The 16292-nt window shown below is 41.4% G+C and overlaps 1 protein-coding gene across 1 annotated transcript in view; it reads left to right on the top strand.

Annotated features, from left to right (window-relative positions):
• The window catches only part of doc2b (double C2-like domains, beta), a 221898-nt gene that overhangs the window by 12356 nt on the left and 193250 nt on the right, over positions 1 to 16292 (top strand). The window lies entirely within an intron of this gene.

Raw genomic sequence — 16292 nt, 5'->3', positions numbered from 1 at the left:
GCAAGTTCAAATTGTGTGAAAATATTGTTTGTGTGTTGGTTTGTTTCCAAAGCAGAGGAATGTGTGTGACTAAACGCGTCTCCGCCACAGAGGGGAGGTTCCTACGAGAAAGACGTCTCTAAATGTCATCCCTGAATCTCTCAGGTTGGAGAGGATGAATAATAATGGATTTTTTATGCAAAGACACATCTAAAGGATCAGTCTTTTGGCTGGAACAAGACATCCTGACAAACCCTTTAACAGTCTAAAAATCTGCAGCCTTTATGTGACCCTCCAGATCTGTCTGAGAAATCATGGTACCATCGAGGGAGTCCCTGTGTTTTGTAGCTTCTGAACTTGGCACAGCTTCAGCTCAGTCTGAGTAACGTGTTGCACGCAGACGCTGGCTCACAGTGTCCCCTTTTCTTGATTCTTGTGATTGCAGGTTAATGTGTGACTGCAGTGCGGTTTCCCGAAGAGTTAATCCATGCAGAGCAGCATGCAAGGGGGGGCTTAGGCCATCTCTAATCCAGAACTGGACATAAGGGGGGAGGGGGGGGATGGTAGAGAGCAGAGCAGGAGGCAAGTTGGGTCTGGCAGATGTTGCTCTATGACCTCAGCAAAGGCAACCAGGACTTCACACAGCGGGAGGGAAAGAGATGAGAGATGAACTCTTCTGGTTCAGGTGAGGAGTTGTCGATTCGAGAGAGACTTCTGAGGATGTTAGCTCCTTTTGTTCTCAGCAATCAGAGCACAAAGCTTTGATAGAGACTTGGTTTGACCGACATGTAGTATCAAATAATCCTCACTTACTAAAAGGAAAGTTTTGACTTTGGTCCCTTAAGGATTTGGTGTTACAAGACTTCTACTTAAGTGTAGCCAGGTATAGAAGGTTGTTCTCAAAACATTCCCAAGAACTACAAGGTTCCTGTGGCCCTTTGTTTGCGTTTTCACCAAGACTGGGGCCCTGTTCTACGAAGCAAGTTCAGCCTAGCAAGATAGCCTTGGAGCTACCTTGCTGAACTGAGCGCGGTAGCCGGTGGTCTCGCTACATGGTTTTACGACACTGGTTATCAACCTCATAAGTGGATCCAGCTAGGCAATGAGCGTGTGCATGCATAAAAGGCGAAGCCCGCTGCATCCGACCAATCGCGAACATGGAGCAGTCTGGCGTGTCAGAGCAGGCCGGGGGGAGAAGGACTACATACTTCACACAGGAGGAGCAGGAGGTGATCATGAGGAAGTATGACGAGGTGAAACATGTAATTAACGTTAAAAGCAACACCGTCGCCGCTGCTAAAGCACGGAAGGAGTGCTGGCAGAAAATTGCTGACAGTCTAAATGCGCAAGGGTAGTGCAAAAAAAATCTTTTGTGCCATTATCATCATGAAATAGCACTGTTCACCATGCACTTTTACTGAAACAAGCAACATACCTAATTTATTTCTTAGATGAATTTATTCATTTGTTCATTCCTATCGTGTTTACATTTTTTGTGTGATATGTAGCCCACATGAGCCCTACATGAATTCCTGTCACAATTTTAAGACGGGCAATAAAATATTGTCATGGAACAATAGTGTTGGCATCGAAGATCTTATTACGGCAATGAGAGTTCTTCATTCCCTTTAACTACCTGTAGAAAGCGTCATGTACTACCAACCCCTACCTGGAAAACCGGTACCTTTCATAAAGGTGGTCATCCGAAAAAGAGAGTGGTTGGGTGCGGTCCCTGAAAACTCTCGTGCGCCGGATGCTCCTCGGAAAGTGCGAGCTCCGATGTCCACGGGATCCTCTAAGAACGGACAAGCCATTTTTTCATGAGGGCTCATTGGTCAGTGGGCGGGGTTTTTATTGTCTGCGAGTTCAATCTGGAACCTAACCTGCCCCGGAGCAGGTTAGCCGTTCGGCGTACGTTGCCATGGAGACTTGCCTCGCTGAGAAGTGATCCTGTGTCGTAGAACAGGAAATCCTGAACCTATCCTCAAAGCTATCTCGCTAGGCAGTAATCCTGCTTCGTAAAACAGGGCCCTGATACCAGGATTAGTATCGGTGCCTCCCTAGTTTTGACTGCAGATTGATTTAATTGACACCAGGAAGAAGAGAAACACAAGTGGCAAAGATATTGTCAGTCAAAGCCATTTCTGAAAGCCATGAAGACTGCAGGGCTCAACTGGTGTTTTGGCTTAAAGAGGGACCCTGTTGATTGAAGACTTTCAGCAGGATGCAGTTTTCCCAAACAGCTTTAGATCATCATTAAAAAATTATCTGATGAGTATACTTTGACACATAGAAAACTAAACTAGGATGTATCCCCAGGGACTTCTTTCGTGTTTCAACAGCTTTTGTAAACTGGATATCTACCGACATATTCATAGACACATTCACACCATCAAGCTCCAAGAAGATCGCTGCTTAGGAGTTATCAAACCAAGTCAATCACAGCTGTGTATTTTCTTATGCTTCACCATTCAGAAACTTAGTTTCGGGGGGAAGTTCCTGTGGTTGAAAACCACCTTAGGATCCCTGTGACAGGTAGACCAGGTGATCCATTAGCTGCTGGTCGACATTTCCCTCCTGTCTCCTCTCCTATATGTTAAAATGTGTGAAAATTGTACTCTATTAGAAGACAGTGTGATGCCTGATGGCTCCACCACCATCAATCTGGTTGGTGATTGAGTGTGAATGACAGGCTGGTTGTAAAGTGCTTCATTTGTCGAGGTAGGTAAGTGCGATATAAGTGGCACCCATTTCACCTGCTGCGACAAGGGAGGGGAGACTTTGACACATCACACAGTGCTGCAGTTCTGACTGAGAGAAGTGAATGGGGCGATAATTTCTCCAACGAGCGCTGGAGCTGAGTCTAAGAGTAGAACCGGGACAGGGGCGCTGCCTCTGCTACTCTTCGACTTTCCAAAACCGAGGCTCTAACAGTCTTGTGCTTTTCTGTCTCTCTGCTTGCACACTGAACCCTTAAACAGCATAATATCGGTGCCCCTGTGTGTGACACAACACATTTCAGTGTTGCAGAAGCATAAGGGTCACAGTTCGTAAACATACCGCAGAACCACCACACACACTCTTACACATGCACTCACACACACTGCTGTTGGCTTTGAAGCTACACATTGTAGACACTTTCCTCCTATTAGCCTCTGTTACAGAGGGTCAGAGGCGGTGCAACCTCGCCCCACCATTAGATCTCTGTGCGTCACTTGTTGCAGACGAGGCGTAACAGAGGAGTAAATATTCCGCCTTGGGAATGCAGCATGAAGGAGCCAAGTTCTGTAATTGTTCAGGTGTGTCGAGCTGTGCAAGTGTACAAGGAAACTTCCCATGTGTGCAGCCATAGAGTGCCTATGTGGAGAGGCTTTCAAAGGTGTGTGCACCAGTTCCCTATTTGTGAAGTTAATTGTGCAGAGTCTGCAAAGACAAAGAGATCCCAGAGAGAAGCATTGGATACAATCAAGAGGATAACAACAGATTTCTCCAGTGTGTTCATTTAGAATAAGCACCAACACTTCTGCCCTTTAGGTTGTTGGAGCACACATTGTACTTGTGACCTACAGTGAATCTGTTTGTACATTACAGGTCTGACACATGTTGACAGAAGGAAATGTTTGAGTTAACTCCCGCTGCAAAGTTTCTCCATTGTTAAAACTTTCTGTAGTTGATAAGAAGATGCAAATCTGCCACAAAGTAGAGCTGCTCAACCATGGAAAAAAATACGATTGTCATCAGTTTTTTCCAGAATTCTCCACAACTTGGGTTTTCATTTGTAACAAAGTAAAATGCAGCTTTGAAAGAAAGATTGTAGGAGATTTTTACAGCCAAAATACACCAAATCCAGCCCCAGATCTTCCGATTGAAGTCAATAAGTTAAGCAGTGTTAATTTAGTACAAGAAAAATATTCGTCGACAAACCTTTTTCAAGGACGAAAAATTAAGACTAAACAAAAAAGTCAGGCACGATGACGATACAACTAACATTTTCGACAAAAAATAATGATTAGACGAAAGTGTTTGGGAGGGATGAAGGCCCAGAGTGGCACCAGGTTGAAATGTATCATAGAAGCTGATAACCTGTCTCCGGGCTGACGCATCGGTTTGTGCCAAGATGATCAAGTAAGACAGGAGGCCGTGTACCCAAACCACATGAAAACATGCGTTGACTTTCAAAATAAAAACAAAAAACATGTGGACACCAGATTGTTATTAGAAGAGCCAGCCCAGGTGTTAACAGGTTTGAGATTTTAACCCCCAATATGAATGAAGAGTGGCTCATCATAGGCATGGGAACGGCAGGAACTTTTGACTCTTGTGATGAACACACAACTGGTATGAGTGGATGGATGAGCGAGCGTAAATCTGACAGGCAACAGACTCCACTAAGAGACGCTTTAAGCTGCTTTTTTGGCTGTTTTTGGCTGTAAGCAATAGGGATAGGCGGTGGTTTTCGAATATTCGAGTAGTCATTGACATAAAAAAAATCAAACAGTTCATGTGATGGTCGCTTTGTCCTATCTGCGGCATATTGCAGTTTAGTGCAGGATGCCGGAGCTGTTACGCGTCAATTTCGAGACAGTAAGTTGTTCACAAAACCATCTAAAATGCCTCATGACTTTCAATATAAAACAAACCGTGTCTAAACCAGATCATATTTAAGTTGACCACAGCAACAAACAGACAAAATTAACGGAACCAGTCCAGAAGTCAACAAGCTGGTGGATTTACAGTCAAAACAAGAACAAGGAGACGTTCAAATATGGATTAGGAAGTGAACGAAAGTGAGATGCAGTGCATACTCTGCGAGGTTAGTTTAGCATATCACAGTTTGATAGTTTAATGATCGACGGGGATGGGAATCTTCAAATAATCTTCAAACAGTTACGAGTAGAGGTGTCCTAGTCCAATGTTGATATCGGATATCGGTCCGATATCAGCAAAAAAACAAGTATCGGATTATATCGCAATGCATCTAAAATCTCTGATTTAAGCAGTCCATTCCAGACTCCGCTCCTGCTGTTTTTATCTGATTTATTTAGGTTATTTTCTGGGTCTTCTAATTTATTCTTTATTTTATTCAACTACTAGTATATTCTTATGTTTAATGTTAAAATTTCTGTTACCCATTGGTTGATAATAAATGGGTCAGTTTTTCCTCATACCTACTGTTGCTGACTACTGCTCTTTGTTTGAATATCACTTAATTAAGCCTTTTCTAACATGACAGACATACTACAAAATAAGTAATAAAAGTATGTATGTTTAATGCTGATATCGTATGGGATTAATATCTGTATCGGCCAATACTCAATGCTGCAGTATCGGTATCGTATCTGAAGTGAAAATGTAATATCGGGACATCCCTAGTTACGAGCAAATATTGGAGAGGTCTAGGGCTGCAGCTATCAAATATTTTAGTAATCAAGTATTCTACTGAAAATCCCATCGATTAATGGAGTAATCGGATAAATACATTTTTGTTTAGTTTAAGAGCAGTTATTTTTCAAATGAAAATTTTTCTCTTTAAGAAATAGAATTTTCTGATACAGCATGTCAATAAGAGCACTTGCTTTGGTCGCTCCAAAATTTGTAAACACACTTTGACACATTTTTTGTGCCTTGTACATCTCATCAAATGTTGCGGACCCAAATGGCACCTGTTTTTTAGAATGACCCATTAGTCTCCAAACTCCAGAAAAGAAGCTAGATTTGTTGCTAATTGCTATTTTGTATAAGAGGTAGCTTGAGGGGTCTGAAAACTCTCTTAATATGGCCTCAGCTCTATTTGAAATACCACTCTGTGACCTCTTTAAAAATTAAACTATTCCTTGAGGCGGAGAAAATTACTCGAGTAATTTTTGTAATCAAGTACCTCGAATCATTCGAGGAATCGTTTCAGCTCTAGAGAGGTCTTTTGCTTGCAATGTCCATCCCTAGTAAGCAACAGGTGCCAAGATGCTGGGGCAGGCAGACAAAACCATCAACAGGATACTGGTTTGACAGTTATTTACTGGATCCGGCGATCCATGGCGCAGTGAATGACCTGAAGCCACCACAGGCAGGAGGGCAAAGAGAAAAAGAGCAAACAGAGCAGCAGGAAGGGTAAAGCGAAAGAGACGAATCAGTCTGCAATCATAGCACGGCTGGACGAGGCGTGGTCCTCCCAGCATCACATCAACTGCAGCCACTTACTAGTTTTCAAGGTGGCGCCTGAGGATCAATAACACTGCAGCTCCTTGTTGCGAACATCAAACCACATCCCAACTTCATCCTCCCTGCTAATAAGGCAATTAGACACAAACATCTGCCAGAGCATCATCTTAATGATTTTACAATCACCTGAAGAGTCATCAGCGACGTCTGATAATTATGATGTCAGCTCCGCTTCCAACTAAAAGCTAAAGAGGAAGAGAAAAAGGCCACATGAGGAAGGAGCTCCAAAGTTACTATGGCAGCATCTAATTGTAAACACAAATATTGGATGGGTAATAAAGTCTGAGTCATTTGCATGCATATCACAAGCCTCACCTACAGTGTTGATGTGGCTAATGAAGGCTGGCACTAAATAAATAAAGAATGAGCGCATAACAAGTGACTGTTTGGGTCTGATGCAATGTCCCAAATAATCCCAAGCTGCTGCCGCTGCTGTCGGGGGAGTTAAGGAGAGACACACGAGGAGTATAAACAAAATAGTACAGCAGCAGTGTGAGCCTGCTGCTTCAAACACTGGCTCCAAACACTCAGTTAGACCCACTGTACAATGTTAGGGAAAGTCCACATCAAAGAGCTTCAAGACTACAGGTCTTTACTTTGAAACCCTGACGCTGGATTTCTGAGTGTTTATCTTTAATTGCCCCCTGCATGGATGGGATTCAGCTTCATCCAGGAAATGGCTCAAATTTCATCTGCTTCTTTCTCACAGCTGAGAAACTGTTTACCAGGAAACCCAAATAAGAGTGGTTACACTATTTTCACTCCTTGGTCATCTTTTTTTTACATTGAAAGGGTATCTTAGGCAAAAAAAGTAATGCCACTCTTTTGCACATTCATTTGTCATTTCCAGTCAAATGCTCATGTCAGGGGAGGACAACAACAATAGACTACAGAGTTGTATTTGTGCTGCTAACTCCTTTCGGCAAAGAGCAGATTTTTTTGCATGTAGTTTGATTGTTTTCAAAGTTTGTGCTTACTGTTGTGTTAAATAATGAAGTTATTCACAGTGTACTTTTATTGCAGAGTTTACTGCCAACTACTGGCCTGGGATGCATATTGCAGCATTGTTTATTCTTGTTTGTCTATTTGGTTTTTGCATCATCAGTGTTGCCACATGAACTCAGATTTTTATTTTTTTTAAGGCATTGGAAAGACTTCTTTTGTATTTTGAATGGGCTTTTTCTTTTAAAACTTAACAAATTGGCTCGTACTCATGGCACAAATGTTTTGTGTTTACTTGATTCACTCGTGAGTGTGCAATTTTAAATGCCAGATCACGTCTGGTGCTCCCAGCCAAGGGTAGCTCTAAATCTCTCGCCAGACTCTTCTCCTCTGTTGTGCCCAAATGGTGGAATGAATTACCTAACTCTTTCCGATCCACAGAATCCCTTTCTACTTTAAAGTGATACTCCGGGATGGAACAAGTTGGGTCCTATCACAAGGTTTAGGGCAGAAATTACCCCTACAGCAGTGATTTTGTGCAGCAGAAGCCCAGGGCGCTCACACCAAACACCCCCTCCCTGCTCCTCTGCCGGTTTCCTCTGCACTCAGACAGGGCCAATTTTTACTTGACCAAAAACACAAATAAACGGACTCCCACCGAAAAAGTCTGATATCGGTCTACATTCATGCTTTATTTAGAGAATTTTCAGCGCGTTACTTTCACACAAAAACACCACTAAATAAGGCTCCAGTTCTCATCCTGTCTCCTAGTCCTGGTAGACTACCTGCGTTTGTTTATATCTGGCATGCCGCGTGCGCGGACTGATACACTAAGCGGTGAGCGCCTCGTAGCCAGCTGTGGCTCTGCAGCAGAGGTAGCGCCGTTTTACGACACAATGGGAACTAGAGCCTTATTTAGCGGTGTTTTTGTGTGAAAGTAACGTGCTGAAAATTCTCTAAATAAAGCATGAATGCAGACCGATATCAGACTTCTTCGGTAGGAGTCCGTTTATTTGTTGGAAAAACTATCCTCAACTTCTACTGTGGCTATACTTCGTTGTGTTGTGGCTTTTGCATTCCTGTTTTTCCTTTTACATTCATTTTGTTGCGTTTGCATTTGTGTTGTTGTTTTTGCAAATTGGCTGACACCTACTGGCCACTATAGATTTTCTTCAAAAGCAATTCTACTTTTTGGTCATCCAACAAAGTTAAACTTCACTTTGGTTTTGCACACAGAAGCAGAGCTAACTTGATAGCTGGACTTGAGTTGAAATAATTCGCTTCATTCACAGGTGCCCAAGTATGCACATTTTGCAAAATGGGAGGGGTTCCTTTTGATTGTAGCTCCACCTGTTGTCATCCAACAAAGCTGAGCTTGTCTTTGTTAGGAGGTGAAGCCGATTGGAGCAGTATAAACTTGCTAGTTCAACCGATAGCTGAGAATTAGATAGAATGATAGAATTAAGAAAATTTATAAATAGCTAAAAACACATCTGCAAGAATGTTTCTTGAGTGATGGGTTGATGGTTCAGAAAAAGCTACACATCTGCATAGACACTGCACATTGATGATTCCAGTTTAAGTCTCATTGCAGGAACATAAAACAGTTTTGCCTCTCTGGCACCTTTAACACTACACACATTTCTGTTTCCCACATATTCTAACACTACCACTGGTTTTACTCTTCATCACCTCTGCACACACCTCTCTGTAAAGAAAGCTACATCCACTATATGTTGAAGTTAATTCGATTTCTGCGCTGTGGATGTATTGTACTTGGGCTTGTCATTTATTATTTTGGAGTGGAACGTCTGCAGGTATAGATTTTTACTGTGTAGTGTTAGGGTTTATTTACTGTGTTTTCATGTTTTTGGCTGTTTTATTTTCTGCTCTGATAACCTGCTGCAGCATCACCACATTTTCCCTGTTTTGGATCAATAACGTCTGTCTTGTGACAGATACATCCTGTAATATGCAGCTTACACCACAGATTGATGGTGTGGAGGTTTTCTGTGTAAATATTCAAAGGCTCTCATGTTGTGCAGGGCTGAATGAGTTGCTCAAGGACAGAAGAAACCAAGGCTAAGTTATAAAAGCTCATATAAAAGCCGGGAACATATGGTGTCACTTTTGCAGATCTGGGAGTTTCTTGTGGGCGACGAGCAGCTTATAAGAATAACCACAATGAAAGTGATTTTATAACCACTTTGTCCCATCTTCTCAGCTTAGCTTGTATACATGTCCTGCTTGATTTCATCCCTGAGGGGTAGTTCAGCTTTAACACACTTGTCTTAAAGCGTATCTAATAAATCTTGGCTTCATCCGTATGAAATGCACTCTGAGGTAAAGTAATTTCCCCTCCTGGTGAGGAGCAGGATAGAAAAAGCTGCTTCACTCTGAATTAGTTTGATAGTCTTCAAAACATCTTTTGGACACTTCCTTTCTGTTACTGTATAAAAAATAAGTGGCAGGAACTCTCTGCTTCCTGTTGTTTGTGATTTTAAAGAGCCAACACTGCCCCAAATTGGCTCTTCATGCTCCTGTGAGACTTGATCCAGTATCTAGAAGCTTCCTCCAAGGGAGGTGGGGGAGGCTGGAGCGTTGTGCGTCCCTCATGCACCAAATTGCACAGGGACATCTCAATCGGTGCTAAGAACCTGCTGGCTAATCTGCATAACAGCACCATTTTCTGACTCGTTGTGACTCATCTTTGATTTTAATTGAAACGGAAAAGTGCATCACCCACCAAGTGTCCCAGCTCCCCTGCGAAGGCCAGTAATCAAAATCAATTGGACGTCGGGATCTCTGCCACATCAATTAGTGGTTGTGTGTAGTGGGTGTAGAGGTGCTGCGTCTCTGCCGGGGCTGGGAGAAATAGCCGGGTTGACCCACATGACAGAGCAGGCCCTTGTGTTTTTGAGAGATAAGCCTCAGAGCCATATGTGTTGACAGGACCGGTGCAGGTTGGCTGTGGGGGGAGTGGGTAATATATGCACACACAGGTCTCCCCTGAGATGTCTTGCTCTGGCAGTACTGCTGTCTCCTCAGCACAAGGCTTCGGCTCCGGTGTTTGCTTGTAAGTGTCAAGTGGCAGGAGGAGAAGTGTCTGAAAGAAAAGAGGGTAATTCAGCAGGGGAAAGTAAAGGAAATCAACAAAGCTGTATCCGAGGTGTTTGTTTTTTAAGTCCTGTTGTCTTTAGTACTTCATTTGTGTGAGAAACAAAATGAAGTTAAACAGGACTATGCTGTCTATTAAGCACAAACATGCCCAGGTGGGATAAAGGAACAAACTAAAAATAAAATATTCAGATCCTCTAAGTCTTCATAAGTCCTCATAAGTTACAAGTTTTTAATCAGTGAGAGACGGGAGACTCACAATGCCTTATTTAGATTTACATCAAACAAATCAAACTTGCAGGTTTAATCATTCAAGAGGACTTGGATGAGATGTTTTAAAAACCAGAAAAGACTGACTGCCATGACAAGCTGGAAAACTTTCCCAAGGGTTAAGACTGAATTTATATCAAGTAGTAACACACATCATCACTTTAAGAGAATTTAGTGGTGTCCAGCTCAGACAGATAGAAAATGAAAAATTCAGACATCTGATGCATAAAACAACACCTGCTTCCAAGTTTAACCATGCAAATTAGAACTAAGCCAATAAAATAATATTAAGCCAGCACAAATTAACTTTTTACCATTAAAAATTAAACCTCAACACTAAATTTACATAAAACACGTGAAATAAGTTAGAACCCATGCAGACTGAAATTAGACTTGTATCTGTCTGAAATTTAAAGCATTTCAGAGACTTGTTTAATGAGGCCGCGCAGCAGCATTGACCTATAAAGACACAGTGGTTGGTGTGAGCATGATGAGCAGAAATGAAATGAGTGCAGAAGCTTTAAGGTGCAAATCTGCACATTTAAGGTGCAGTGATTAGCTGTATTTAGCGGGTTAGACATAAAAGTATCCAGATATATTTTCAAGTACTGTTCAATTCCACAAAACTTGATTTGTTTAGGATGTTTACATCGACACACAGGAAAAGGTCCTCTTCAGATGGTAATGCACTCGCAATCTTACTATCCTCTTAATTGCTGAGTTACAGTTATTCACCCCCTGTACAGTGTGTGCCAACAGCACAAGTAGTGATTCAGAGAGGAGACATTTTTTGGGTCAGGCTTTGAATAGGTTAATTTCTGCTTCGAAAATGGCTTTTTTGGGCTTGGTGTGTTTGTGAATTCTGGTTTTTCCGGAGCCATTCTCAAGCAGACACTTGAGAAATGGCAGGTTTTAGCACTTCAGCAACGTCTCATATTTTAGACCCGAGGTTGCTGCTTAGGCCAGATCTGCCAATTCAGGTCTTTTTGAAACTGATTATTTGTCCAAATAATCTTTAGGTGTGTCCATACTGCTGTTTTATTGCTCTTAACCAAGTCTGAGCCTCAAGGAATTGTAAAACTGTAGTTTAAAATAAGACTAGGGATGGGTACCTTGTTAGGTACTTTTATAGGTACCGACCAAATTCTATCAAAAGTACCGGGTACCGATTCACTTAAAATCAAAAGGTACCGTGTTTAGGTACCTAAATACATCCTTGTGACGGTGGGGGAGTGAAAGAGTAGGCGATTTTCCATGCTGGACTTGAACACAGCATTGCAAGGTTATATATTGAAGAATAAATATGTTAAATTGAAAACAAAGTTACATTTTATTATTAAACAAATTGATATTTTTTACCACATAAACACAGAAAAGTACCAAAAATTAGTACCGTTGAGTACCGGAACCGATTGCCAGGTACCGGGTATCGGTACCGTATCGTTTCAAATGTGAAAGGTACCCATCCCTAGATAAGACTGCCTCTAACAGAATACTCGGAGTGACTAATTGGAGCAGTAGATTAAGAAGTATCATGGCAGCAGACGCGAAATAAACCGTACCTAAAAAACTAGGGCTGTCCCAATACAGATTTTTTGACTGCAGATCCAATCTGATTTTGTCATGATACGTTTTGCCGATACCGAACCAACACTGATCCAATACCAATATCTTTCTCTGATAAATCCTGTACTCCATTGGGTGATCCTGTTGTAAATGACAAATCATATTTGTTGTAATAATGTGAGCCTTGTTGGTACCTTCAAATGTTGCAAGATGCTGTTTCACTATCATTGCTTTCCAAAGAGAAGATCACCTGACGAAATCCGATGCTATCCGATCCTACAAAAGTAGCCATACCAGGCGCCACTGGCAATCAGTGTGTTGGATTGAGACATCCCTGTTAAAGACAGGAGGACGTTGAAAAGGATCTTCTGAAGTCACATTTGATTGAACGAGTGTGGCAAACCCAAAATCTGTGACCATTTCTTTGTATTTATTTGTTTACCGTATTTTCCGCACTACAAGGCACTTCAGAGTATAGGGCGCACCTTCAATGAATGGCCTATTTGAAAACTGTTTTCATATATAGGGCGCACCGCATTATAAGGCGCATAGAATAGAAGCTATAGTAATGGCTGGGGTTGCGTTATGCATCCTCTAGATAGAGCTGCGCTAAAAGGAATGTCAACAAAATAGTCAGATAAGTCAGTCAAACTCAGGCTACATCCACACGGAGCCGCACATTTTCCTATCCAACTATTTTCTGTGCCGTTTTCAAAAAAAGGGCGCTGTAAAGACGAAGCCGTTTCTGCCGACCACAAAAGCCGTTTCCAGAGATCAGTTCAAATGCCAGACCTTTGGGGGGCGCTGTATTGCTCCAACAATAAACAAGAGAAGAAGCCCGGGCCAGCCTGTGAGCTAATGTTAGCACTTAGCAGAATTCCTCTTTACAGGTTCTTACCACTTACCGCTGTTACTCCGGCGACTCCCCCTAACTATGGTAGCCATGATTAATCAATATTGATCCATATGTAAGGCGCATCGGATTATTAGGTGCACTGTCGGCTTTTGAGAAAACTGAAGGCTTTTACGTGCGCCTTATAGTGCGGAAAATACAGAATTTTTTTTGTATGGGTAAAAATTTCACGTAGTGCCTGAGAAACAACATTCATGCCTCAAGACAAAGATGATAATTATAAGAAATCATTTTTGGGACATTGACTGTAAAAAAAGGAACCCGAAACAGAGGGGTACAATAAAGTGGGACTCCTGACACTAGAGACGTTGCCAGGGCTTACGCTTCCACAATCATCCAGTACGACAGTTTTCCAAGTTTCTTCTTTGTTTTGCAGTATCATATGTATCATGCATCACAGGAGCTTTTTTGTACACGAAGGCCACTGTTGCTTCACCCATCCAGGAGCTGAGCAAGGGAGCGTTTCAGTCTAATATCTGGCTGATGGATAATACTACATATCCCTGGTTTTACACACTGTGCAGCCTCTTTGAAGAGCTGCTCCTCACCAAAAACAGAGGTGGTACTCTTGTGAAAACCAGAATTATCTTTAAGCCAAGGCTTAAATAATTTTGGCGTATTTTTGTGCTGCAGATTTTCATTGGGAAAAAACAAAAATGATGATAAGAGTACTACTGATATTCTTGGAGCAGATTGGGGTGTTACTGGTGATGATATTATTTTTACACTGCCATTTCTTTCACTGGCACCAGACGGTTTATGTGGACGGATGGGCAACGAAGAGAGAGCAGAGGCTTAGAAATAAAATTAATTCAACAAGAGTCCCACACTGAGGTATTCTGATATTTCTAAGAATCAATTCTCATCTCATTTTAATCATCTTTACGGCGGAGCCTGAGAGTGAAATGTTGACCTTTTTAAAGGTAAACAGCCTCAGCACAGTTACTCTCATTTCAGGGTGCGTGCATCTCACCTACACCAGATCAGCACAAACAAAACCCAACAGGAAACCATTAGGTAGCTCCCGTTGTTTGTGATGATTAACAAAAAATTAAATTATAGAAGACAGGGATCAGAGGATGGAGGGTGTAAAAAATACCCAGCAGTGTAAATATAGCCTCCCTCAGGCAGCTGGAGGCGGGTGGCTGCACAGCCCTCAGCACTCGACCTTCCTGTGGCTATGAGAGGTGACAAAGCTTTTATAATTACACAAGCCTGGCAGCTTACCACAGGACGGCTGAATCTGCAGTAATTTAAAAACCCATTTCCTCTTGTCTTCAATGGCACTTGTACACTCCTCCCTCCACTATTCTGACTGATCCAGAAGTGTGAAACTAACTAACTTCAAACAAACCATACATGAGAAACAAACAGAAAGTGACACGTCGGTCATTATATGAAAGCTTTTCTTCACCATTATATTGACTTTGCATCATTGAGCTCATTATGTTAATCTACCCTCATTTAGTATTATGTGAAGGGAGATAATAAAAACAGAGCTATCATCTCTATTTCATGAGCTATTACTGGGCACTGATGAAGAATGATTTCATGTTTAAATGCAAATGCAAACAATTAGCAGACGTGTAAACTCTGGTGCCTTCAGTGGTTAATGCTCAAAGAGTGTGATAGATCGATGGCTTTCACACTTTTCAAATCATGAGCCCCATGAGTAATGAGCTACTGAGATGCAGCGGACACTTCATTTTCCTGCTGGTTTTCTTTTCTTTATGAAGAGAGAGGTGACTGACAAGGGATCCTTCGGTGATCAGACTGACGCCGTCATCACTTAAAGATGTCACTTCATGTGACGCCCTGTAGGAAAGGACATCTCATTTCTGTTGCGTCTCTTCCATACATCTCTTGCAGGAGGGACTAAGACCATAGACTGTATGACATATGGATGTGGTCACACCCATCGGTTCCTGATGGAGTGTAACAAAGTCAATCATTGGTCGCGGCCAAATTGGATTGGGCTTTGAGCTTCCTTTCTTACAGCTGTAGGTGTAGGCATTTCTGACCAAAGCCATTTTTTCCTACAATTCTACAATTTAATTTAGCCGACGCTTATTGTCCAAAGCGACGTACAACACAATCAAGACTTTAGACAGAAGCCATGAAGTTTCTAAACTGGAAGTTGCCCCTTGACTACACTACAAATAAAACAAAATATAATCAGGTGTTTTTGTCTTATTTTGAGTAAAAACTGTCTTAACCTTGATAAAACCACATTCAACTCATAAGTCCAGAAAAATGTCTTGTTTAAGTTATTTAAAGATAAAAAATGGGGTTGAATTGATTGTAACAAGTAAAAAAAAACGGCCAATGGAAAAAGAAAAATTTGCTTCAATAATGTCTTAAGGCAAGTAACTTTTCTCTTGTTCCAATGGAAGATTAAAATCATCTTGGTTTGATTTCCCCAGGTTGAATTTTACAGGTGTCCACTCGAAAGTCCGAATTTGGTTAAAACACAAAATATAAGATAGATTATTCAACATTAAAAGTATTTGTTAGTTGCAGCTGTAGCTACAATGTGGTCCAGAGTTTCCGTCATGATAAGCGCAATGTGTCATCCTTATTGCGTGAATAGTTCCCCTAATCGAATAATGCTAAATAATCGTTACATGAAAAAAATAGTTGCTAGATTAATCGATTAATCGAAAAAATAATTGTCGCTAGATTAATCGATTAATCATAAAAATAGTCGCTAGATTAATCGATTAATCGTAAAAATAGTCGCTAGATTAATCATTTGAAAATAATAGTTTCAGACAGCTCTAAGTGTAACCCACAATTGAACGATGCAATGGAGGATACAAGAGTAATCTATGGAGTTTTGAGATTTCCCCCTCTAGCCTCTTTAATGCATGTCACTCTCCAATCCGATAGTTTAATTATGCCAATATCCTATCCACTAATTTTCTAGTTTAAAGCCTAAAAAAGCCTAAAAACAACTTCAAAGAAAAGCAAAAAAATTAACAATGGAGTGGTAGCTTGGTGGTATTTTATTGTGCACACTGTCTGGGGAGTGATTTTTTTATTTTCAATCAATATGCTAGTAGCTACTAAGCTGAATTAACAGACAGGAAATGTTTTGTAGCTATTAACCAGGAGGCTCAAAGCCCACCTCAGCTCCATCTCTTTGCCCATGTCAACGTTGCTCAAAAGTTAGCTTGAGTCAGCCTTCCCAGTGTGACTATCACGTCCATGTTTTACACAGACTAACTATGGGATAATCCCCTCTAAACTCAGAGTGTTTCTTTAAGAGCTCAGGAGCAGAAAGTCT

The sequence above is a fragment of the Halichoeres trimaculatus genome, unplaced genomic scaffold, assembly GCF_033239565.1.
Source record: "Halichoeres trimaculatus isolate MK-OKI-2021-1 unplaced genomic scaffold, fHalTri1.1 fHalTri1_scaffold_6, whole genome shotgun sequence".
Classification (NCBI taxonomy): domain Eukaryota; kingdom Metazoa; phylum Chordata; class Actinopteri; order Labriformes; family Labridae; genus Halichoeres; species Halichoeres trimaculatus.
Note: the sequence above shows the minus strand (reverse complement) of the source record. Positions and strands in the feature narration are given on the sequence as shown.